This window comes from Dendrobates tinctorius, unplaced genomic scaffold, assembly GCF_039654945.1.
Source record: "Dendrobates tinctorius isolate UK_male_01 unplaced genomic scaffold, ASM3965494v1 ptg000236l, whole genome shotgun sequence".
Taxonomy (NCBI): domain Eukaryota; kingdom Metazoa; phylum Chordata; class Amphibia; order Anura; family Dendrobatidae; genus Dendrobates; species Dendrobates tinctorius.
Genome location: NW_027361903.1, coordinates 4,896,834 through 4,923,440, shown reverse-complemented (window position 1 = coordinate 4,923,440; position 26,607 = coordinate 4,896,834). Strand labels below are relative to the sequence as shown.

General features: G+C 48.1%; 1 protein-coding gene across 1 annotated transcript in view; it reads left to right on the top strand.

Annotated features, from left to right (window-relative positions):
- Positions 1-986: 986 nt before the first annotated feature.
- Positions 987-26,607, top strand: part of PLEKHS1 (pleckstrin homology domain containing S1) — a 65,530-nt gene continuing 39,909 nt past the window's right edge. Inside the window, exon 1 of the mRNA XM_073556638.1 lies at positions 987-1,065. The gene's annotated coding sequence lies outside the window, so the exon portion shown is untranslated. The remainder of the gene's footprint in view (positions 1,066-26,607) is intronic.

The window sequence follows — 26,607 nt, the reverse complement described above, 5'->3', positions numbered from 1 at the left end:
TAGGGGTCGGCTCCACCTGGCAGCTTGCCCAGGGCCCCTCGGTGCCACGGTCCAGAGGGTCCACTCCTGGAGATTTGTCTCCTGACCAGCCGTGGTAATGTGGTAATGGCCCGGATTGGGGGGTGGTCCACTGCTTACCGCAAACAGACGACACAGACACGAGACGGAGGCAGATTTCGGGTACAACAGGTCTGACTTTAATGGCCGTCCTCCTGACGACCGCAGCAATACACCGCAGCACTTTCACAGCTCTCCGTATTCAGGCCCGGGTATCTGCACCTTCCTTCTGTCGTTGCGACGTTCCTCGTGGCTCTTTCACTGGGGCTGCCCTAGGCCTATCTACCGCCAGCGCTTCACCAGTCCGAGATCGTCGTCAATTTGGTACCCCCGGGCCTCGTCTGTTCTGTGGTTCTTCGTGTCGGGGCCACCCCCCTGACTTCTTTTCTCCTCAGTCCCCTGGTCGAGCTCTCCACCACTGTTCGCTCTCCTTCACTGTCTCTTCTCCTCCTGAGCTCCTCCCAGGACTGGAACCCTCTGGAACCCTCTCCTGTCCTATTTATCTCCCTCCTAGGGAATTTCCCTCCTGGGTTCCTGTCTCCCCGTCCCCCATGACTAAGTGGTTTCTAAAGCCCTAGGCTGCTGTCAAGTCCTGTACTCACGCTCCCCCTGCCATCTTGTGGTCAAACTTAGGTACTGCACTCCTATTCCATTTTCCCCCAGCTGTTTCCCTTCTATTATTATAAACGTCCATCTACAGTGCACCCAGCATCCCTTCTTCCTACAGACAAGTCCATCAGGTCACCTTCCCTACACTAACACCCTCATTCCTCTTAGTATCTGTTGATCTATTGTCTGTACAAATCCCCTCTGAAATGTAAAGTGCTGCGGAATATGTTGGCGCTATAGAAATTATTATTATTATTATTAGTTCTCCGATCACTGATTATGTTTTCTCTGAACGTCACAGAGACTCCTAGGATGGGAAGAGGTTATTGGAAGCTGAATTCGTCACTTCTTGAGGGAGAAGCTGTAATACGGTCCTTTGAGGATTTTCTTCAGAGCCAGGTACCGCTGCTGGGCCTAAGTAACACTAAGTCAGAGTGGTGGGAGATGTTCAGACATCGGGTGGCGAGATTCTTCTGACAACTCTCGAACCTCAAAAGCCTGAACAGGGATCACCTGTATCAGAACCTGAGGAGGAGACTCGAGCATTTTGTCTCGACAGGAGGTAGCCACGAGGAGATCTCCGGTGTGAAGTCCTTGAAGAAGAGGTCACAAAAACAAAAAATTGTTCCAGCTTCTTTAAAAAGTGCAAATTTTATTTATCAAAAATTAAAAATATATGATGGCAGATAATAATGCACGCATCATACGTGGCTATGCGTTTCGTACACACCGAGTGTCCTTTCTCAAACCTACATGCAATGGAAACCCTCAAAGAATATATACAAAGACTGACCAATAAAGAAAACCAATTGTAGTCACATGATCTTTTGCATAATTAATTAAAAAAATCACAAACACATGAATCTATAAAATCACTAGCAACCGGAGACAAACAGAAAAACCCCCACAATATATAAAAAAAAGAAAAAGTACGAATCAATTCTGTATCAAATAACACGTATGAAATGCAGATATAACTACTTGTGCAATCAATCGCAATAATGAAACCTCTACTCCTTGCAGACATTAATCCTACAGGATAGCAAGTTCCCAAACAGAAAATCCAGAAGGCTTCTTAGGTCATGAGCGTTCTCCGAATATCACCTCCTCTGGGTGGTCTGACCAGTTGTCACGGGGGCTTAGTTCAACTAAGGCTGAAAGACCCGGGGCCCCTGTGGTGTCCCTTTACTAGGGGAAACCCTGTCTGACCCTCAACCCAGGGTTTTTGCTGAAGGTGCAAATGCCTGAGCCTCCGACCTTTCCTTATCTCCTGCTCAGCCCTGCACTTAACCCTCCACCCTCCACCCAGTGAGAAGTCACCACCAAAGCTCCCACACAAATAATGACAGACAGGGAGAACTTAAACTGCACTGCGCCGCACACACACAGGAATAAACAGTAATGTGAACAGGGCACAACTAAACACAAATATGGGAAGGAGAAAGGATAACGACGGATCATACGACACCAGATATGAATCTCTCTCTCTTGAACACCTCCACTCCAGACCGGAACCACTTGGTATGAAACACAAGCTATAATCGGCGACGCCCATAGGCCAGCATGACTATTTAAAGACCGTGGGCGTGACTAACCAGCCAACCTGGTCTCCAGCAGGATTAACCCCCGAGAGCCTGAAGATCAGGCCGGCGCCACTGAGGCTATAGTGGCTGGAGGTGGAACTACCTCTGCCTGCCGGATGCTGTGGTGTGAACAGCGTCCGACATGACAGTACCCCGTCTTCTACGAGGGACCCCAGGGCCCTCAAGACTCATAGGACCCGGCTTGTCCGGATGACGACGGTGAAAAGAACTGACCAGCCGATCCGCATGTATGTCTGAGGCTGGAACCCAAGACCTTTCCTCTGGACCATACCCCCGCCAGTGCACCAAATACTGAAGAGTACGGCGTACTACTCGAGAGTCCACTACCTTGGCGACCTCGAACTCTAACTCGCCATCCACCATGACTGGAGGTGGCATCGGCGTTGTGTCCACAGAGCCTACCACCTTTTTCAATAAAGCCCTGTGAAACACGTTGTGTATCTTGTACACTGCGGGAAGTTCCAACCGATAAGCCACTGGGTTAATGATGGCAGAAATCCTAAAAGGCCCAATAAACCTTGGACCCAGTTTTAAAGAAGGGATTTTGAGTTTTATGTTCTTCGTAGCTAACCACACCCATTCACCCACACACAGGTCCGGACCTGGCACGCGTCTACTGTCAGCCACCCGTTTGTACCTGGCACTCATGCTCAACAAACGCTGTTTCACCCGCCTCCAGACTGATGACAATTGGGCTCCTAGCTGATCCTCCTCCGGGACACCCCCCCCGGAGTCACCCTGACGTAAGGTACAAAACTGAGGATGTTGACCGTACACACAAAAGAATGGAGACTCTCCTGATGACTCTTGGCGGTGATTATTTAATGCGAATTCGGCCAGAGGAAGGAAAGTAGACCACTCCTCCTGGTTGTCGGACACAAAGCATCGTAAATACTGTTCAAGATTTTGGTTCATGCGCTCAGTTTGTCCATTAGACTGTGGATGAAACGCCGATGAATGTGACAACTTGATCCCCAACCTTGAGCAAAAAGCTTTCCAAAACCTCGCCACAAATTGCGTACCCCTATCAGATACTATGTCAGACGGTACTCCGTGGAGTCTGACCACCTCCTTCACAAATACCTGAGCCAACGTCTTAGCATTGGGCAAAGAGGACAACGCCACAAAATGCGCCATCTTTGAAAAACGGTCAACCACCACCAGGATGACCGTGTTCCCTGCCGAGGCTGGCAAGTCAGTGATAAAATCCATGGAGATTTCTGTCCATGGCCTATTGGGTACCCCCAGAGGCTGTAGCGTGCCAGCAGGACGGGTTCGGGGTGACTTAGCCCTAGCGCACGTGATGCAAGCTGCCACGTACGAGACCACGTCCTGCCGGATTTTGGGCCACCAGAAACGACGCGATACCAGCTCTAAGGTGCCCTTCACCCCTGGGTGACCAGCCAGTACCGAATCGTGGTGTTCCTTCAACACCTTAGGCCGAAGATGCAGGGGTACAAATGATTTGTTGGCGGGAAGTCCTGGTGGTACCTCCTCTTGGGCCTCGGCAATCTCCGCCTCTACCTCAGTCGTGAGAGCCGAGACCACTACCCCTTTCTGGAGGATGGGTACCGGCTCTTCCCGAGGTTCTCCCCCCGGAAAACACCTAGACAAAGCATCCGCCTTGGTGTTTTTAGCCCCGGAACGGTACGTCACAAGAAAATTGAAACGAGTAAAAAACAATGCCCAGCGAGCCTGCCTAGGAGACAGACGCTTGGCCGACTCCAGGTAGAGCAGATTCTTATGGTCGGTGATAACTGTGACCTGGTGAGCCGCCCCCTCCAAGAAGTGTCGCCATTCCTCAAAAGCCAGTTTGATGGCCAACAACTCCCTGTTGCCGATATCATAATTCCGTTCGGCCGGCGACAACTTCTTGGAGAAGTAGGCGCATGGATGCATCTCGCTCAAGGACGAGCCTTGAGACAGTACTGCCCCCACTCCCACCTCCGACGCATCAACCTCTACCACAAAAGGTTTAGACACGTCTGGTTGCACCAGAATGGGGGCTGAAGCAAAACTATTCTTCAGACGCTCAAATGCACGTATAGCCACCTCAGGCCAGTTCGCCAGATCGGCACCCTTTTTTGTCATGTCCGTGAGCGGTTTGGCGACAGTCGAAAAGTGTTTTATAAATTTCCTATAATAATTCGCAAACCCCAGGAACCGCTGGAGTGCTTTCAGACTCTCCGGCCTCTCCCATTGCAACACCGCTTGCACCTTAGCGGTGTCCATTTTAAAACCAGCTGCGGACACAATATATCCCAAAAAGGGCAACTCCTGGACTAAAAATAAACATTTTTCCAGCTTAGCATAGAGCTGGTTCTCCCGGAGCAACTGTAACACCTGCCTAACATGCTGCAAATGAGTGTCCCGATCGCTAGAATAAATGAGGATATCATCCAGGTATACAATCACAAATCTCCCCAGGACATGAGCAAAGACATCATTAATAAAATGTTGGAAAACGGCAGGCGCGGTGGTCAACCCAAACGGCATAACCAGACTCTCAAAATGACCCTCAGGAGTGTTAAACGCCGTCTTCCACTCATCCCCCTGATGGACCCTTATGAGGTTATACGCCCCCCTGAGGTCCAGCTTGGAAAACCATTTTGCCCCCGCTACCTGGTTGAACAAATCCGGGATCAACGGCATTGGGTAGGGATCACGGATAGTAATCTGGTTTAACTCTCGGAAATCCAGACACGGGCGTAACCCCCCATCTTTCTTCTTAATGAAGAAAAACCCCGCGGCTACAGGCGAGGACGAAGGCCGGATGTGACCTTTGCTCAGACTCTCCGCGATGTAGTCTTTCAGAGCTTGTCTCTCAGGACCAGAAATATTAAACATCCTGGCCTTAGGTAATTTGGCCCCGGGTTTTAGCCTAATAGCACAGTCATAGGCTCTATGTGGAGGCAGTTCTGAGCAACCCTTCTCAGAGAAAACATCCGCGAAATCCTGCAAAGCCTCCGGCAGGCTGGGCGTCACGGCGGACACACATGTGGCCAAGCAATTGTCTTGGCAGAAACCACTCCATTGTACTATGTCCTGAGTTTTCCAATCAATTACCGGGTTGTGCCTGGACAGCCATGGAAAACCCAGGACCATTTGAGCTGGGAGATTACGGAGGACCCTACATGTAACCGACTCAGAATGTAGGACCCCAATGTGGAGTTTCACCTCTGCCACAAACTCAGTAATCTCCCCTTGAGGGAGGGGAACAGCATTAATGGTCACCACCTGTATGGGGTGAGGAAGTTTTTCAATCTTAAACCCGGCGGTGTGTGCAAACTCCTCATCTATGAGATTGGTGGCGGAACCGCTATCCACAAACACTGATATAGGTAGCTCTCTGCCGGCGACAATAACCTTGGCAGGGAGCATACATTGAGATACCATCATGGAGGATATGCATACGCTCAGTTGGGTCTCCTCCATACCCTCTGAGCTTAACAGTTTTCCGCCGGTGTGACCCTCTTAGGTAGTACCGGGCAAACGTTAACATAATGACCACCTTTACCACAGTAGAAACATGCTCCGGACTTCCGGACTCCCGGAGCGCGAGGCTGAACCTGTGCCACGCCAGCAATCTGCATAGGTTCAGGGGACTCATCTACTTCAACCACACCTGCACCTCTGTTTTCCCCCAGAGGTAGCGTCTCCTGTGCCCCCTGACGAAAACGGCGATCAATACGTATCACCAAACTCATGGCAGACTCCAATGATGCCGGAGTCTCATACATCAGGAGGGCTTGTTTCACCCTCCCTGATACCCCATGAATAAACTGGCTCCGCAGTGCTGGGTCATTCCACTGTGTGTCTACAGCCCAGCGGCGAAATTCAGAACAATAGTCTTCTGCCAAGCGCTCCCCCTGGCGGAGGGCGCGGATTTTAGATTCCGCTAGAGCCAGTCGGTCAGGGTCATCGTAAATGAGCCCGAGGGCAGAAAAAACATTATCGACCGAATGAAATGTAGCAGAGTCAGGTGGTAAGGAAAATGCCCATGCTTGGGGGTCACCACTCAGTAATGACAACACCAGCCCTACTCGCTGGGCCTCATTACCTGAGGATATTGGCCGCATGCGGAAGTATAATTTGCAGGCCTCCCGAAATACGACAAATTTGCTGCGATCGCCTGAAAATCGTTCTGGCAGCGGAAACTTCGGCTCTGCACCGATACCTGCAGATGCCGTTTGCACCTTTGCTACTACCAGGCCCTGCTGCTGAACTGCCCCATTCAACTCGGAGACCTGTATGGACAGCGCCGCCAACTGGCGGGTTATGGAATCTAATGGATCCATGGACTCCTGAAAAAATGTGGGCCGATTATAATGTCACGGGGGCTTAGTTCAACTAAGGCTGAAAGACCCGGGGCCCCTGTGGTGTCCCTTTACTAGGGGAAACCCTGTCTGACCCTCAACCCAGGGTTTTTGCTGAAGGTGCAAATGCCTGAGCCTCCGACCTTTCCTTATCTCCTGCTCAGCCCTGCACTTAACCCTCCACCCTCCACCCAGTGAGAAGTCACCACCAAAGCTCCCACACAAATAATGACAGACAGGGAGAACTTAAACTGCACTGCGCCGCACACACACAGGAATAAACAGTAATGTGAACAGGGCACAACTAAACACAAATATGGGAAGGAGAAAGGATAACGACGGATCATACGACACCAGATATGAATCTCTCTCTCTTGAACACCTCCACTCCAGACCGGAACCACTTGGTATGAAACACAAGCTATAATCGGCGACGCCCATAGGCCAGCATGACTATTTAAAGACCGTGGGCGTGACTAACCAGCCAACCTGGTCTCCAGCAGGATTAACCCCCGAGAGCCTGAAGATCAGGCCGGCGCCACTGAGGCTATAGTGGCTGGAGGTGGAACTACCTCTGCCTGCCGGATGCTGTGGTGTGAACAGCGTCCGACATGACACCAGTCTCTCAATGTTGATGACTTTCAAAGTGTGTGTGTGTTTCTGGTGAAGATTGATAAAGTGCTCGGATGCCGCAGATAACGTACGATTGGGCTACGTTCACACGTAGCGGAACTCTCGCGGAAATTACCACAAGAATTCCGAATTCCATTCCGCGGGAAAATCACATTTTAAATTCCCGCGATTTTCCCGCGGAAAAACTAGCATTTTGCAAGTGTTATTAGCTTGCAGAATTGCTAGCGTTTTCCAAGCTATCTGTAGCATCGCTTGGAGATCTGATTGACAGGTTGGTCACACTCGTCAAACATAGTGTTTGATGAGTGTGACCAACTTTTTACTATTGAGGCGGCCTATGCGGCATCAATAGTAAAAGATAGGATGTAAAAAATAATTTAAAAAAAGTATATATTGTTATTCTTACCTTACGGCGTCCCGCGCAGCCTTCCCACCTCTCTCCACGCTCCCCGTCCCAGTAATCCTTTGCGAGAATTACCGCGATGACCTCCGTTCTCGCGGGATCGCGACGTCTCGCAGTCATTCGTGATGACGTCGCACGAATGACTGCGAGAACGGACTTCATCGCTCGCAAAGGATTACTGGGACCGGGAGTGTGGAGAGAGGCGGGAAGGCTGCGTGGGACGTCGGAAGGTGAGAATAACAATATTTTTTATTTTAAATTCTATTTTTTACAGGGATATGGTACCCAAAGCCCGAAGGACAGTCTCCTCTCCTCCGGACCGTGGGTACCATCCGCAAATGTTCTGCTTACTTTTCGCATGGTGTGCACAGCCACATGCGGAAAGTAAGCAGAACAATGCATTCCTATTGGTGCGGGATCGCCGCGATTTCGCTAAATTAATAAGCATGCTGCGTTTTTTACTGCAAAGCGATTCTGCCGCGGTAAAAACCGCAGCATTAGCACAGCATTGCGGAATCCCATAGGAATGCATGGGATGCTTATTTTTCGCGTTTTCGTGGCAAAATCGCGGGGTTAAAACCGCCGCGAAAATGCGAAGAAACCGCCATGTGTGAAAATAGCCTTAGAGCTAGAAGAAGAAATAACATCCGTCAGATGTTCAGAGATTCTGATTTTTAATCTCTGTGTGGTAAAAACCAACATAGCTTTAATTACATCCAACACAAAGGATCATCTACAGCACAGATTCAGAGTTACAATTGATGCATTGCTGTATTGTATGCTATATTGCTTTTAATTATCACTGTCCCAAAATGTGTGCGTTACTGCAGAATGTGTACAGGTCCTACACCGAGTACTACCACATTAAAAAAGAACCTGGATGATCCAACCATGTGGGATGTTTCCTCCTGGGGAGATAATATGGTGGCAGCTCTCCTGGCTACAATGTGTGACGAGGTGGGATCCTCATTCAAGATGGGAATGTGTTTTTTAACCAGCGACTTTATTGTGTTAAGTTGCTGACTATATGGAATGGAAAGCACAGGTTTATTTTCAGAACATCGTGTTTGGAACTAATAAGATTGTAATGATTGTATTAGGCACAGTCTTGGAGGCTCTCTCCACAGTCACGGTGGGATCACCTATTTTCCTTAATTTATTGCAACACGAGTTGATTTCCTGCTTCAAAATAGAATCGTCATTAAAGTTTCTGGAAATACCACAAGTGCCGATTTTATCATGTGGGATGGATGACAGGGGCTTACAGAGGGTTGAGGTCACAATGGGTTGACCTACGACACCTCCAAAAAAGAAATGGAAAAAGAATTAACATAGTTACAGGTTTAAATCGTAAATTATACTAATTGTATATACACGGCGGAAGCAAGAAGGCACAATCAGGATAACTGATGACGGCTTTGGGTTGGGAATTCCTTAAGGTGGATCATCCAATACTTCCAGTCATACATGCTCTACCTAAAGAGCGCAAAGGTATTACACCGCCACCACTGCGTCTTATCATTTCTGGTAGAGGCTCCATTACAGAGCACTTCAGCCAGTGGTTGGATTCTCTTCTACCACTGTTAGGTATAAGGACTCTATGTTTTCTCAGAGATTCCAAGGATGTCTTAGATCAATTTTCTGAAGTTAAATGGATGGATCACTTCTTGTGGGTCAGCTGTGATGTGACTGCTTTATATACTTCTAGAGTCAGAAGGGCATTACCTCCCCTGCTCCGTGTCCAGAACCACATACCCGGGCAGCGGGGTTGCCAGGGGGAAGACTTGCTGACTTGGACCGACTGCACCATGTGACCGGCAGGGGAAGTGGGGGAAAGAGAAGGGGCGGTGGACCGGAAGCTATGCAGGCTGAGGGCACGAAAGCAGAGCGCGCCAGGGACAGAGCAGCATGAGTCACGGAGAGAGCAAGCTGCAGCAATGCGCTCCAGGAGAGAGAGAACTCCCGGTCAGGGGATTGAGGCTAAAAGACGTGATATAGAGAGCGCTGTCTGTGAGTTTGTAAACGCATAAGCCCCTGTGACCAGAGGAGGCTTCCCCCCTGACAGTGCAAAGAAAGTGACCCGTGCGCGCAGCCCCAGTGCCCGTGGTGACAGACCAGAGCCAGAGTGTGGCAGAGAGATTATTCAGTGTGCGCAGCATCGTTCCTGCAAAGAGACTGTTAGCTTAACATGCAGAGACTTACAGCAGGGGAGACTCAGTCTCACAGCATCTCCTTGCCTCCCGCTTTAACCCCGGAGTTCCCGTGTCCCAAGAGGAGAGAGAGAGACTACAGAGACTTCAAGTGCCGCTGTTGATGGTACCAACATTGAAGAAAACGACCCTTCAATCAAGACTTCATCGGACTGATAAGTTGCAAAAATACCCGTTTAACCATTTTCATCTTGGTTAACTGTTTGAGAGTTTTGCCTAGCTTTAATGTTCTGTTAAACCGTTTTACTCTGTCAGTTTTTACCCCCACTGCTTCTCCTTGCGTGGAGTCACTATCCCCTGTAAATAAACACTTCTACTCTTGGTCTGTCTCTGATCCGTGGTGACATCATCAGTACCTGCAGCTTATTACACTTACAGTCTACAGGAGAGAGCGTACCCCACTAACCATAAGAGCTTACACTCTACAGGAGAGAGGACCCCACTAACCATAAGAGCTTACACTCTACAGGAGAGAGGACCCCACTAACCATAAGAGCTCACACTCTACAGAAGAGAGAGGACCCCACTGATCATAAGAGCTCACACTCTACAGGAGAGAGAGAGATGACCCCACTGACCATAAGAACTTACACTCTACAGGAGAGAGAAAGGACCCCACTGATCATAAGAGCGTACACTCTACAGGAGAGAGAGAGATGACCCCACTGACCATAAGAACTTACACTCTACAGAAGAGAGAGGACCCCACTGATCATAAGAGCTCACACTCTACAGGAGAGAGAGAGATGACCCCACTGACCATAAGAACTTACACTCTACAGAAGAGAGAGGACCCCACTGATCATAAGAGCTCACACTCTACAGGAGAGAGAGAGGACCCCACTGACCATAAGAGCTTACACTCTACAGGAGAGAGAGGACCCCACTGACCATAAGAGCTTACACTCTACAGGAGAGAGAGGACCCCACTGATCATAAGAGCTTACACTCTACAGGAGAGAGAGAGAGAGAGAGGACCCCACTGACCATAAGAGCTTACACTCTACAGGAGAGAGAGGACCCCACTGATCATAAGAGCTTACACTCTACAGGAGAGAGGGGACCCCACTGACCATAAGAGCTTACACTCTACAGGAGACAGCCAGGACCACACTGACCATAAGAGCTTACACTCTACAGGAGAGAGCGAGGACCCTACTGACCATAAGAGCTTACACTCTACAGGAGAGAGAGGATCCCACTGATCATAAGAGCTTACACTCTACAGGAGAGAGGACCCCACTGACCATAAGAGCTTACACTCTACAGGAGAGAGAGGACCCCACAGACCATAAGAGCTTACACTGTACAGGAGAGAGAGGACCCCACTGACCATAAGAGCTTACACTCTACAGGAGAGAGGACACAACCGATCATAAGAGCTTACACTCTACAGGTGAGAGAGAGGACCCCGCTGATCACAAGAGCTTACACTCTACAGGAGATAGAGAGGACCCCACTGACCATAAGAGCTTATACTCTACAGGAGAGAGAGAGGACCCCACTGACCATAAGAGCTTACACCCTACAGGAGAGAGAGAGAGAGGACCCCACTGACCATAAGAGCTTACACTCTACAGGAGAGGACCCCACTGACCATAAGAGCTTACACTCTACAGGAGAGAGGACCCCACTGACCATAAGAGCTTACACTCTACAGGAGAGGATGCCGCTGATCATAAGAGCTTACACTCTACAGGAGAGGACCCCGCTGATCATAAGAGCTTACACTCTACAGGAGAGAGAGTGACTGCAGACTTATGAGTCCCCCTAGTATGGAGCGAGGCAGGTCACACAGAGTGACTGCAGAAGACTTATTACTTTGGACCGGACAGCCCCTCTAAGTACATTCACATTCCTGCTATGTACAATTGTGCGCAGACAATGCTGTGATTGGAACCTGGACAGATACATTGTATCAAGCAATTAGGACTGGAGACATCTGTGAGTTTTATGTGTTTCGCTCACAGAGCATTGTGTAGATTTGATACAAATGTATCTGCTTGTGGTCTCGGAGCAGGTGACCTTGCGGCTCCCTTTGTACAGCACCCGGAGGCCGTTCCTCCATTGGGGGTCTACGCTCGTAGCGCAAACATCACACGTCTCTGCTGATGAGAGATAACACGGCACAGGCGATATTTAAAACAAAAAATTGGATATAAGAATAAAAAAAGAAAAGGAGAAAAAATAAAATATTATAAGGAGTATAAGGGTACCAGGGAAAAGAAAGAAATGAGACACACAAAAAAAAAAAGGATAGAAAAGGATAAACTAAAAATATCTGAAAAAAAAAACTTGAAAACAGGAAAAGGTAAAATATGTGAAATATGGTGAACAAATAGGATAAATGGAATCACAATCAGAAAATGTCATAAAAGGAGATAACTAATGAGAAAGACACGGAAAAGTAGGAAAAAATTTGAAAAACGCACATAAATAGGAAAAAGGGGAAACTCACAAAAAAATAAGTGTTGTGTTTCTTGTGAGTCGTTCTGTGTTTTTTTTTTTTAATTGTTTAATTTTTCTTTTTTTCTATTGCTTCCAATTTTCCATGTCTTTGTCGCTTGTTTTCTCCTTTTGTGGTTTTCTTATTGTGATTCCATTTACAGTACCTTATATTATTTTACTTACTTTTTTCTCCTTTTTAATCTTATGTTTTTCTTCTTATATCCATTTTTTAGTTTTGAATGCTCTAGTTTATGTTATATCAATTTGTAATTTTCATCCCATTTTATTTCTGTATTTCCTGTATTTTTTTTGCTTTGTGTTTTCATATTGCCCTTTGGACGTGTTTTTATTTTGACTTTTTATTTTTTTCTGTTTATCTATGCAGTATTTTATTGCTCTGTGTTAATGTTATTTGATTCTTTATCTGTGTTTACATGTATAGATTTTGTAGGCTGTGAGCCAGGTCTTAGGACCGAAACATTGGCCAGAATTCTACACAGACATTTTTTGCTACATCATTGACTTCACGTTTTCTCACCTCACAATCTCCAATGCCACGGTATCTCTACTCTTTGTCAGGTTTATTCTGCCACTAAGCACAACGTCTACCCCCACCATTGAGAGTCTGGGGGTGGCTTATGGGTCCTGGTGGTGGCTGGTGGAGGTGATGCGGCCTGGTGGTGGCTGATGGGGCCTGGTGGTGGCTGATGGGGCCTTGAAGTGGCTGATGAGGCCTGGTAGTGGCTGGAGGGGCCTGGTGGTGACTGATGGGGCCTGGTGATGGCTGATTGTGCCTGGTGATGGCTGATGGGGCCTGGTGGTGGCTGATGGGGCCTGGAAGTGGCTGATGAGGCCCTGGTGGTGGCTGATGAGGCCTGGTGGTGGCTGATGGGGCCCTGGTGGTAGCTGATGGGGCCTGGTGGTGGCTGATGGGGCCCTGGGGGTGGCTGATGGGGCCTGGTAGTGGCTGATGGGTCCTGGTGGTGGTGAATGGGGACTAGTTTATGGCTGAAGGGGCCTGGTGATGGCTGACGGGGCCTGGTGGTGGCTGATGGGGCCTGGAAGTGGCTGATGAGGCCTGGAAGTGGCTGATGAGGCCTGGTGGTGACTGATGGGGCCTTGTTATGAATGAGTCACCGAAGGAGGAAAAAACAAAAATACAAGCTAAGTCCAGAAAACCGGAGAGGTTGGTAGCTATCGGATTGCAGACCCCTGATCCTATCCACAACAACTAACAGTAGCCGTGGGGGGTTCCTATGATGCCCTAGACCCCTCGATCACAGCCGGAGAACTAAATAGGCCTAAAGAAAGAAAAGGGAAATCTAAACTGCCCCAGAGCAGACCCCAAAGCAATAGGCAGCCCCCAACATATAATGACGGTGAAGCAAGATGAAAACACTAACACAGATAGAAAGATAGGTTGAGCAAACGATGGGGCCCAAGCTAACTAAAAAGGACAGGATAGAAAAGCTGCTGTCTGCAATCCGTAAAAAACCCTACCAAAAAATGTCCCAACCGTCTGATAGGAAAAACAGGCCCTGAAGTCGCTAGGACTTCAAAAAGACTATATCAGCACTCAGGTAAATTCTGAAGACAGAGCAAAGAGGCTAACTGATCAGAGACAAAAATGGAACTCAGCACACCCCCGACCGGGGATGGCTGAACTCCAAAAAACAAGGTAAACAAAACAAAACTAATAAGTTCAATAGCAGAGCAAAAACTTATCTTTGGGAAGCAGGAATCAGACTGGTCTCCAAGAATCCAGCAGAGAAATCACCAGCGACTCAGAAGGGTGTCGGCTGCCTTATATCCAGTCAGAATTTCCTGTTACCCAGTCATCATCTACCAGATCAGGTGTTTGGTAATCAGCCTCACTACCTTCCTTCACCAGAAGAGGGAGTTCATCAGACATCGACGGTGAAGGGGAAAATGAACTCACAACAGGGCCTGGTGGTGGTGAATGGGGCCTGGTGGTGGCTGATGGGGCCTGGAAGTGGCTGATGAGGCCTGGTGGTGGCTGATGGGGACCTGGTGGTGGCTGATGGGGCCTGGTGGTGGCTGATGGAGCCCTGGGGGTGGCTGAAGGGGCCTGGTGGTGGCTGATGGGGCCTGGGGTGGTGAATGGGACCTGGTGATGGCTGATGGGGCCTGGTGATGGCTGATGGGGCCTGGTGGTGGCTGATGGGGCCTGGAAGTGGCTGATGAGGCCTGGTGGTGGCTTATGAGGTCTGGTGTTGGCTGATGGGGTGTGGGGGCAGATCTACAGCTATGACCACTAAATGATACATTGTGAAATAAAAAAACAGGATAATAGAAATGGAGGATAGGGCACTGGAGGGGGTCGGGGGGAATCCACCATGTCACCAACCATTTGATTGACAGGTTGGTTTGAGAGATTGTCGGCGTTCTTCTCGCACAGGATCCAGCCTTATGTAGATACTTTGTATGAATCCACTGACCGCATCCAGATTAGGGGCAGATACATTTGGGTCACGCTGCAAACTTTCCCGGCAGAATTGATATTACAGATTTACCACGTTACCTGGATCACGGTTCAGTGACTGCATGGCAGCAAAAAAAACAAGAATTGTCACGCACAGGAAACTCCAGGAAATGCACAAGTCACTGCCGAATCCCACTCCGAGTCATCTCTCTACTGAAACACTCTGTGCTGCTAGGAGAACTGCTCCTTTTCCTATGTAACTTTCTGTCATTTGTCAGTAACCTCCCACAGGAACACTTTTATCTCCTGAAATACTCTGTGCTGCTCTTTACTCTACTCCTTTCACTATGCTCAGATTATGATAAGCTCATACTATTCCTGAAATACTCTGTGCTGACACCAGCAACTGGAGCACCAAACCACAGGACACCAGGGACTGGAGCACCAAACCACGGGACACCAGGGACTGGAACACCAAACCACGGGACACCAGGGACTGGAGCACCAAACCACAGGACACCAGGGACTGGAACACCAAACCACGGGATACCAGGCACTGGAGCACCAAACCACGGGACACCAGGGACTGGAACACCAAACCACGGGACACCAGGGACTGGAGCACCAAACCACGGGACACAAAGAACTGGAGCACCAAACCACGGGACACCAGGGACTGGAGCACCAAACCACAGGACACCAGGGACTGAAGCACCAAACCACAGGACACCAGGGACTGGAGCACCAAACCACGGGACACGAGGGACTGGAATACCAAACCACGGGACACCAAGAACTGGAGCACCAAACCACAGGACACCAGGGACTGGAGCACCAAACCACGGGACACCAGGGACTGGAATGCCAAACCACGGGACACCAGGGACTGGAGCACCAAACCACGGGACACAAAGAACTGGAGCACCAAGCCACGGGACACCAGGGACTGGAATGCCAAACCACGGGACACCCGGGACTGGAGCACCAAACCACGGGACACAAAGAACTGGAGCACCAAACCACGGGACACCAGGGACTGGAGCACCAAACCACGGGACACCAGGAACTGGAGCACCAAACCAGAGGACACCAGGGACTGGAGCACCAAACCACAGGGCACCAGGGACTGTTACACCAAACCACGGGACACCAGGCACAGAAGCACCAAACCACGGGACACCAGGGACTGGAACACCAAACCACGGGACACCAGGGACTGGAACACCAAACCACGGGACACCAGGGACTGGAGCACCAAACCACGGGACACAAAGAACTGGAGCACCAAACCACGGGACACCAGGGACTGGAGCACCAAACTACAGGACACCAGGGACTGAAGCACCAAACTACAGGACACCAGGGACTGGAGCACCAAACCACGGGACACGAGGGACTGGAGCACCAAACTTCGGGACACCAGGGACTGGAGCACCGATCAGTACTCTGCTCTTCTGAAATGCTCTGTGCTGCTGTTGCCCCCATTCCATTAGGTGTAAGTGGTTAGCTGAGATATTTGATAAAAATCTTTGTTTATGTCCTTCTTTTAGTATTTTGAAAGAGCCGCAATGTATATAGAGAGAAGGTTTCACAACCGGCCCGAGATGAAGAGCCTCTCCAGTCAGTATGTAAACGTCTCGGGATCCTCTTATGTATATGACCCCTCATCAAGTGCCTCCTTATGTTCTGCAATGTTCCTCTGTGTCGCCCCTGGATTTCTGGAAAATGTCTTATTAAATTCCTAGAAACAGTGGGTACGGAAAGTATTCAGACCCCTTTACATTTTTCACTCTTTGTTTCATTGCAGCCATTTGGTAAATTCAAAAAAAGTTCTTTTTTTTCTCATTAATGTGCACTCTGCACCCCATCTGGACCGAAAAAAACAGAAATAGATTAATTATAAATGTAATCTAAGTTAAATGAAGGATGACAAGAAGGTGACGAGAGGTCGCGGCTTCTGTCCTGATGTCACCAGCAACAATGTAACAAATCAAATCAACACATCTGTATACAAAGCAAAATCTTTCCAGCTGTGCAATGTGTGCGGACCTGGAATATCTACATGTACAGATCGAGCCTCCAGCATTGTGTGCCACCAACAGGGGCACAGCTAGGGCCCGAAAATATCAGGGGCCCCAACACACGATCACTCCCCTCCTCCCACCAATAAAAATGTATCACCTCTGGATACAGATAATGTAGTAGTAGATGTCACCTGCAGTCCTATGTAACACCACAGATATCACAGTGATAACTCTCTGAGTACAGATAATGTAGTAGATGCCACCTGCAGTCCTGTGTAACACCACACTTATCACAGTTATAACTCTCTGAGTACAGATAATGTAGTAGATGTCACCTGCAGTCCTATGTCACACCACAGATAACACAGCGATAACTCCCTGAGTACAGATAATGTAGTAGATGTCACCTGCAGTCCTATGTAAGATCACAGATATCACAGTGATAACTCTCTGAGTACAGATAATGTAGTAGATGTTACCTGCAGTCCTGTGTAAGATCACAGATATCACAGTGATAACTCTCTGAGTACAGATAATGTAGTAGATGTCACCTGCAGTCCTATGTAAGATCACAGATAACACAGCGATAACTCTCTGAGTACAGATAATGTAGTAGATGTTACCTGCAGTCCTATGTAAGATCACAGATATCACAGTGATAACTCTCTGAGTACAGATAATGTAGTAGATGTCACCTGCAGTCCTATGTAAGATCACAGATATCACAGTGATAACTCTCTGAGTACAGATAATGTAGTAGATGTCACCTGCAGTCCTATGTAAGATCACAGATATCACAGTGATAACTCTCTGAGTACAGATAATGTAGTAGATGTCACCTGCAGTCCTATGTAAGATCACAGATATCACAGTGATAACTCTCTGAGTACAGATAATGTAGTAGATGTTACCTGCAGTCCTGCGTAAGATCACAGATATCACAGTGATAACTCTCTGAGTACAGATAATGTAGTAGATGTCACCTGCAGTCCTATGTCACACCACAGATAACACAGCGATAACTCCCTGAGTACAGATAATGTAGTAGATGTCACCTGCAGTCCTATGTAAGATCACAGATATCACAGTGATAACTCTCTGAGTACAGATAATGTAGTAGATGTCACCTGCAGTCCTATGTAAGATCACAGATATCACAGTGATAACTCTCTGAGTACAGATAATGTAGTAGATGTCACCTGCAGTCCTATGTAACACCACAGATAACAGTGATAACTCTCTGAGTACAGATAATGTAGTAGATGTCACCTGCAGTCCTATGTCACACCACAGATAACACAGCGATAACTCCCTGAGTACAGATAATGTAGTAGATGTCACCTGCAGTCCTATGTAAGATCACAGATATCACAGTGATAACTCTCTGAGTACAGATAATGTAGTAGATGTCACCTGCAGTCCTATGTAAGATCACAGATATCACAGTGATAACTCTCTGAGTACAGATAATGTAGTAGATGTTACCTGCAGTCCTGTGTAACACTACGGACACCCCTTGTAGGGTCACTGGCATGAGGTCTCCCTTCTGGTATGATCTCTCACATTTCACTACAACTACAGTACTACAAGTTCTATATATACTATTGAGTGGGCAGCTATGGCACTGTGTACGGGGACGATACGTACGAAGTCTGCTCTATAATGGGGCAATCTGTATGCATGGAACTGCGTATGGAGGCACTCTGTGCAAAAGGCATTGCATACCTGGGTAATCTGTGTGGAGGGCACTGACTACAGGGACAATCTGTGTAGATCCCTGAAACAGAGTATAAGGACTCCGGAGTGACTCTTGCCTGTAGAGGGTCTTTATATGATAACAAAGTAGATTACTGCTTCCGAAAGACCTCGATTGTTCAAATCTTTGCACTCAGTCGCCAGGCAGTTACATGGATCAGTTACATGGATCAGTTATGTGGATCAGTTACATGGGGCAGTTACATGGAATCGTTTGGTGGAGCAGGTACGTGAAGCAGTTATGTGGATCAGTCATATGAAGCAGTTTGGTGGAGCAGTTACATGGAGCAGTTTGGTGGAGCAGTTTGGTGGAGCAGTTACATGGAGCAGTTTGGTGGAGCAGTTTGGTGGAGCAGTTACATGGAGCAGTTTGGTGGAGCAGTTTGGTGGAGCAGTTACATGGAATGGTTTGGTGGAGCAGGTACATGAAGCAGTTATGTGGATCAGGTACGTGGAACAGTTAGGTGGAACAGTTATATAGATCAGTCACATGGAGCAGTTTGATGGAGCAGTTACATGGAGCAGTTTGATGGAGCAGTTACATGGAGCAGTTTGGTGGAGCAGTTACATGGAGCAGTTACGTGGATCCATTATCCTGGATGAATCTGATTCCTGCTCGACTCTGCTGTTGTCAGACCCTTGGATGTGGACCACTGATAGGTTCCTGAGGACTCGTTCTGCCAAGGCAAAGGTTAGACGACATTCCCTGGCCAGATAAGGGACTGAGACATCCTGAAGAAACAGTTAATCATGAAAGTGAGCCAAGGTCAGTCTGACAGTTCACATCTCTCTTAGTTTGGAGGGAGAGGTTTTCTCCAAAGAGGACCACTTGCCCTGGACCTGTGTCTCCTGTAAACGAGTACCCCAACTGCAACTTGACTGTTGTGATGGTTCTAAGCGGCTGAGACACCAGAGACCACAACTCCAAATCCTGTATAGTAGTGCATAGAATGGAAAACCGCTTGCTCAGAGAATGGCATTTCTTGTCCCTGACCGACAGGATGCTGAGCTGGAGAGACCTGCTGTGGGCTCTGGCCCATGGTACTGCTTCCAGAGAGGCAGTCAGCGCGCCTAGGACTTTCCTGGCCATCCTGACTGATACTTGTTTGCTGGGAGTCACAAGCTCGACCCCGCCAAGATCTTGTAAATTCTGTCTTCCGATAACCTTGGTACTATATTCTGGGAGCTGATTATGAAACCTAGAAATTTCCGCTCTCTGCTTGGAGAGAGTTGGGATTTTCCCTTGTTTATGAGAAATTTGTGTCCGTGAAGAACTTGCAATGTTACTGGAAGATGAAGCTGGAGAGCCTCCTCTGAGGCGACTTTGGAGAGCCAGTCGTCGAGATAAGGGATAATGAGGATGCCCTGGAGCCTGAGAGCGGCTTAGGCCTCTTTCACACATCAGTTTTTCGCCGTCAGGAGCGATCCGGCTATTTTTACGAAAACCGGATCCGGCGAAATGCAATGTCGGATCCGGTTTTTCCCCATTGACTTACATTAGTGCCGGATCACGCCGGATGGTCATGCGTTTCGTCCGGTTTCGGCCGGATCCGGCAATGCGTCGAAATCCGGCGTCTGGAAAAAACGGCAACTGTAACGTTTTTTTGTCTCCGGCGAAAAAGCCGGACCCGCCGAATCCGGCGCTTCCGGCTTTTTCACACAATGAAAGTCGATGAGCGCCGCAATGTGCCGGATCCGGATCGTTTCAAGAAGGAGTTCAATAAAGAGATGCGGGCCCCGAGTGGATCTGGAGGACGCAGGAGCAAGTACAAGTACGCACGAGCCCTGTCGTTCCTCCGGGATACAATGGTCACCAGAAGGTAAATATTACACACCCCATGTCCAAAAGTAATGTTTACATGTCTAATTTTTTTTTCAGCCAGGGCCATACCATGTCACTATATTAATTGTGTTTTTTTCTCTTTGTTCCACAGCACGGTGAGCAGCACTCGGGAGCCTGCACGATTGGACCCTTCTGAAGCGATCCTTGAGGAGACCGGCACCGAGGGACACTTCGACCGCCCCGGTACATCTGCACCTTCCCAACCTTCCCTCACATTCGACCCATCTGTCCCATCCACCAGCACAGGAGCATCGTGGCCGCCTACATTACATGAAGCTGCTGGTGAGGAGATCACTTTCCCTTTACCCCACCCTTCTGCCACCTCTAGTACACCTGCGGGTACTGGGCGGCAGCGGCAGAGGGGTCAGGAAAAGACTTATGCCCCAGAGTTCTTGCATCTGAATGCATCTTTCCAGAACTGTCTAAAAGTCTTGTCAGAGCAAATCTCCGCAGGCTTTCAGCAGCTCAACTCCAGCATTCTGGAGGTGAAGACACTTCTGCAAACCATGCATTCAGAAGCAAGATCTTCGCCAAACCACACCTTTTTCAGGTCTGTTGTGGAGCGCATGGAAACGCTCTCTCCTGCCCAGCAGATGCATGTAATGCATTCATGCCACGGTGCTCTCCAGCACGTTACCTCCCAACCTCCTCCTCCCACCTCAGTAGTTCCTCCACCTGCACCCCCTCCAGCCACTGTCCCTACTCCTCCTACTATTCAATACCAGCCACCTCCTCAGTACCAGCCACCTACCCAGTACCAGCAACCTCCCCAGTACCAGACATCTCCCCAGTACCAGCCACCTACCCAGTACCAGCAACCTCCCCAGTACCAGACATCTCCCCAGTACCAGCCACCTACCCAGTACCAGCAAACTTCCCAGTACCAGCAAACTCCCCAGTACCAGCAAACTCCTCAGTACCAGCAACCTCCCCACTTCCAGCAACCTGCCCAGTACCAAACTCCTTCCCCCTACCACTTCGCAACCACATCATCTGCTACTCCATTCCCTGCCCAACCCTCCACTCCACCACCCACCACCTGTTCTGCCTTCCACATGTCCACCCATTCTCTTGCTTTTTCCACCCCTTCACCTCTAACTGTTCCTTCCCCACCACGATCCCACTCCTCTCTCCACACTCCCAGTGTCGAAGTGTCCCGCAGCCCCTCCAGCAGTATTTCCACCCCACACTACACTCATTTATAAATGTGTATATTCAAATAAAAAAGAGAAAACTTTTTAACAATTAACAGTTTATTAAAAAACAAAAATTTTTCAATAAAAGTTAAAGTATTGGTTTACACTGGTTGTCTGTCTTTTATTTCTGCGGCGAACTATGGTATAAAAAAAGGTTAAGTACAGGGTAGACAAAAGATAAAAAGGTATACAAAACCAGGTACATAACTGTGGGTAAAAGGTAAATAAATTTTACCTTTTGGCCACAGTTGTGTTCCTGGTTGTGTTTTAGACAAAGTATTTCACCTTTTACCAATAGTTGTGTATCTTGTTGGGAATTTCACAACTTTTGGTAAAAGGTGAAAGACTTTGCCTAAAACACAACCAGGTACACAACTGAGGTCAAGGTAAAAATAGTTAAACCACGACAAGATAGACGACAAGATAGCCAACTTTGTTTGGAAAAGGTATATACTGTTGGTACACAACTTTGGTTAAGGGCAGAAATTTATCAAATTCTGTCATCCTGCCAGTGTATTCTTCCTTGAGGTGACATAAAATATTGTGCAAAATTGTCCCTCATTCGTGACACCGTCACAGAACTTCTAGTGGTAATGTCCTGGTAATCTTGCAAGGTGGTTTCTTCAGAGGTGTCCTCAATGGAAATGGGTTCCTTGCAGATAACAAAATTGTGGAGTACCACGCAAGCTTTGATCACCTCATCCACAGTTTCTGTCTTGAGGTTGATCGCAGTCAATAGGACCCGCCATTTGGCTGTCAGAATACCAAAGGTACATTCCACCATTCTTCTTGCTCTTGTGAGGCGGTAATTAAAAATGCGTTTTGGTCTTGTCAATCCTCTGCTAGAGTACGGTTTCAAAAGGTGTTCTGACAGCTGGAAGGCTTCATCCCCTACACAGACAAATGGCATAGGTGGACCAGATGTTTTCGGCAGCGGTCTAGGGGATGGGAACTGGAAGGTGTTTCCATACAGTTTACGCCCCATGGCAGACAGTTTGAAAACTTGAGAGTCATTGGAGCGGCCATAGGCCCCAATATCAACAGCAATAAATTTGTATTCCGCGTCAGCGATGGCCATGAGGACAATTGAAAAATATTTCTTGTAATTGAAATATTCCGATCCCGATCCGGCTGGCTTTACAATGCGGATGTTTCCCGTACACAGCGCCCAAGCAGTTTGTAAACTGACATATCTGTAGAAACTTTTCAGAAATTTCAATCCACCTCTCTGTTGTGGGCTCTGGTAAAAACTCTTCAGCTAAGGAGTCCCACAGTGCACGGCATGTGTACTTCACTATTCCTGATATGGTGGAAATCCTGAGTCTGTACTGGAAATGCAGTGACGAAAGGGATTCTCCAGTTGCAAGAAATCTGTGGGGAATTAAAAAACAATCAATTAGTTTAAAATCACAGCATTACATACCAAAACTGAGCTATAACACTTGGAGATGCAAACTACCACCAACAAGATTGCAGTGAAAGTGAGCTCTGATGCGATCACATCCAATAAATGTGGCTTACCTTAAAGTCACCATCAGACGCTCTGCGGGTGAAACAGAGAAGCGGCAATAGGTGTCCGATCTTCTTATGAGGTGTGCAATGCGCTCCACCAAGTAATCAAAACTCTCCATTTTCATCCGAACATATCCAAAAAATTTATCCGGGTTTCGTCGAAGGTCCATGCAGAGTGTAGAATAGACCCCACGCGTCATTCTCTTGGCTGTGATGGGGTGGATCCACAAACGTCGTCTACGATGCCTGATGCGCCGCTGTCTCGCTCTCTCCTTCTCCAGAACAATCACCCTCAAACGATTCGCCTCCGCTGTAAAATCCGCCAAATTCTTCAAAATATTTCCAATCACAACATCCATCTTCGCCAGTCACTTGCTCTTCTCTCCAACCTGCACTTTCTCCTCTACAACCTGTCAAAGAAGGGCTGTAGGAACACGGTATATATAGATTTCAGCAGCCAATCCCATTTCAAAGCCCCCAAGGGGCGTTTTTAAAAACCGGATCCGGCGTAATTCGGCGGAAAACGGATGGAAAAAAACGGATGAAACTGATGAGACGGATCCGGTTTTTGGTCTGACGACCAAGACGGATCCGGCAGAAAACCGGATGCGATGCCGGATCGCACCTGACGTCGAAAAACTGATGTGTGAAAGTAGCCTAAGGACCCCAGCAACCTTCGTGAAGATGCAAGGAGCGACCGACATGCCGAATGGTAGGCATGTAGATTAAAGATGTAATTCCTGAAAATTCATATGAATTACCACTCTGAGATACTTCCTGAGGGCCGGAAGGACAAGGATGTGGAGATAGGCATCACAAATGTCTAAGGCAGCTATAAATTTGTTTTGGTGTAGAACGGCAACTTCGGAGCGGGTAGTCTCCATTTTGAATTTCTTCTTCTGTAGAAACTGGTTCAGGTAGGTGAGGTGGATTAATTGCCATTTCCCCTGGGGCTGTAGAACAGCAAACACACTGGAATACACTCCCTCGGGCTGTTGATGAAGCAGAACTGGTTCCAAGGCCACCCTGAGTATGAATCCGTGAATGAGCTGGTAAACTATCCGATTTTCCCTTGCATTTAGAAGAAATCTGTCCGCAGGAGACTTTCAGCTCTAGAGAGTAGAAACTCGTTATGATCGACATAACCCAAGAATCTGATGATGTGGTGGACCAGACCAGAGAAAATTTTGACACTCTTCCTCTCACAAGTGGTAATGTGGTTTGGCTTTGTGACTTGGTTTTCTGGTTGGAGCACTTCCCTTTAAAGGAAATGTTTTTCCTGGAGACGAATTGTCTTGTTCCCGTAAACCTTGAAGAATTCCTAACTGAGATACAAAAGGATCTAAAAAATGGCTTCTTAATCTGCGGGAAGGAGATCCCTTTACCCTCGCGAAGAGATTTTAACGTTTCCTCTTTAACTGAGAACCAGAGAAACTTGAAGGCTGAAAGGGAAGATTGCAAAAATGATTTGTATAGGGAATGTCCCCTGTCCAATCTTTCATTGATGGAGCTCTTCTTGGGACATTAGAGGTGGCTATGGTGTTTGAGGAAAATTTTTAAACATCTAAGGATGAGGGACTCAAAAAATCTTCTTTTGACATGAGAAGGGGCCATTTTTCCAGTATCTCTTCCCTGGTTATTCTCTCCAGAATATCCGGAGATAAGTGACCAGATTCTGAGATCTCCAGCCATGAGATCTGCCCAAGGAGCAATCTTAGATATGAAGGCGGCCGCAGAATAGTGTCTTTCCCAGATGGAGTCTGCCTTATGATCCCTGGAATCTTTCACCAAGGAGCCATCATCCGAAGGAAAAAAGGACTTCTATAAATGAGCTACAGCTAGGTGAATTTTTGGTGGAGACTATTGGATCGCCCGCTAGGGCTGTGGGGTACTCGGTACCGGGCCGGTCAGTTCTTAAAGGGGATGTGACCCGGTCCATAGCCCTGGGTGTCCAATTAAAGGGATATTTACAAGGGATAAAGTTTATAAAGTTAATAAGATGTAAATACTTATGTCCCCCAAAAAATTGAGAAATGTATTCAAGGTGTGATACCTTTATTGCCTAACCAGAGAAATTATATTTGCAAGCAAGCTTTCAGAGCTCAAAAGGCCCCTTCATCAGGTTGGATTACAAGTGAATTACTGAGAAGAGATGGCACCATTTAAATAGGACAACAGGACATGAGGTGATACAGGTCAAGGAAATCAATTTCAGGTTTTTGTTATACATGCAATTGAGGTGGAAATGTTCTATTAGAGATCTGAAGACCTTCTTGTGGAGGAGTGAACTGTGTCCATGTAATGAGTCATGAATCCAGGTGTCAAATTCATTCCTATTGTTAGAGATTGGAACATATTTATAAATTTAAACTCCCAAATTTTCCTTTCTCTGTCACTATTAAAATTACCTTTCAAGTGTTCGTGACGCCACCTGTGGTATTCGGTCAGGGGACCAACACTGCTATGCAGATCCTCTGGGATGGTGACAGGGCAGCAGAGATGGTTGAGCTCTCCACAGGTAGAGCTGTATCCCAGGGCAGTTTGGAAGCAGATGTTAAAGGTGAGGTTGGTGAATGTGGTGCAGGGCAGGTGACGCAGGAATTATCAGAGGACACAGCTGGGAGCAGTTTCCAAAGCTTTATTCACAGTTCTGGTGCATGCAGATGCCCTCTTGGCACTGTGTCCTACAGGTGAGGGGTCCAGCAAACTCCCAGGTAGATTATGATGCACCTTTACAGGACTCCTTTCTGTATGTGCCTCTCCTGGCCATCTCACTGTGATGGCTTTCCGCCCTTCCTGCCCAACACCTCACAGTCAGTGTGCCGAGCCAGCAGCCGCGGACTCTGTCGGGTGACGTCCTCTCTGCATCCCCTTGCTCCTATGTAGCTGCCTTTTCAGCGAAGATAACTGTGGCTGTGGCTGAAGCACCTAGAGGTGCCCCTGCCTCCGGCTTTCTAGCTGAGTCTGGTGATTTCTCCACAAGTCTCGGGGGCCGGTACCCCACTGCGACCTGGTCCCTCCACCTGATGGTAGTCAGCGTGGATACGGGCCTCATGGGTGGACTTCTCACTACCCATGTCCCAAGGACCCCTTCTCTCTTCTGGGAGCTTCCTTCTGTCTCTTCCTTTCAGTTTTCTCTCTGCAGCTCCTCCTGACAGGGAGCTGCCTCACAGCACCTCTGCTTACTTTCACCTTCTCCTCATGTCTGACTCACTCTCTCTGCACTGTTCTTTCTTGCTCTGTTAGCTCCTCCCCTTTTTCCTACTTTCTCCACCCTCTCCCCCAACATCCTTTACTACCCAACCTGGGATGAGACCATCCTCCCTTAGGGCACATCCAGGGTGCCCTGCTGCTAGAGTGTGTGTTGGGTGCAGGTATTAGAGTCCTGGGTGGTGTTCCCTCCTTACCTGAGAGTGGGATACCACACCTCTGGGTAAGGTGCAGTATCTTTGGGGTGACTGAGCCCTCAGGGGCGCCACACTCCCATTCCACCGCATCCTCTGGGTCTTGCCTATAGAGTGCAATAATCCTGGCCCCTTGGTCAATCCACTGAT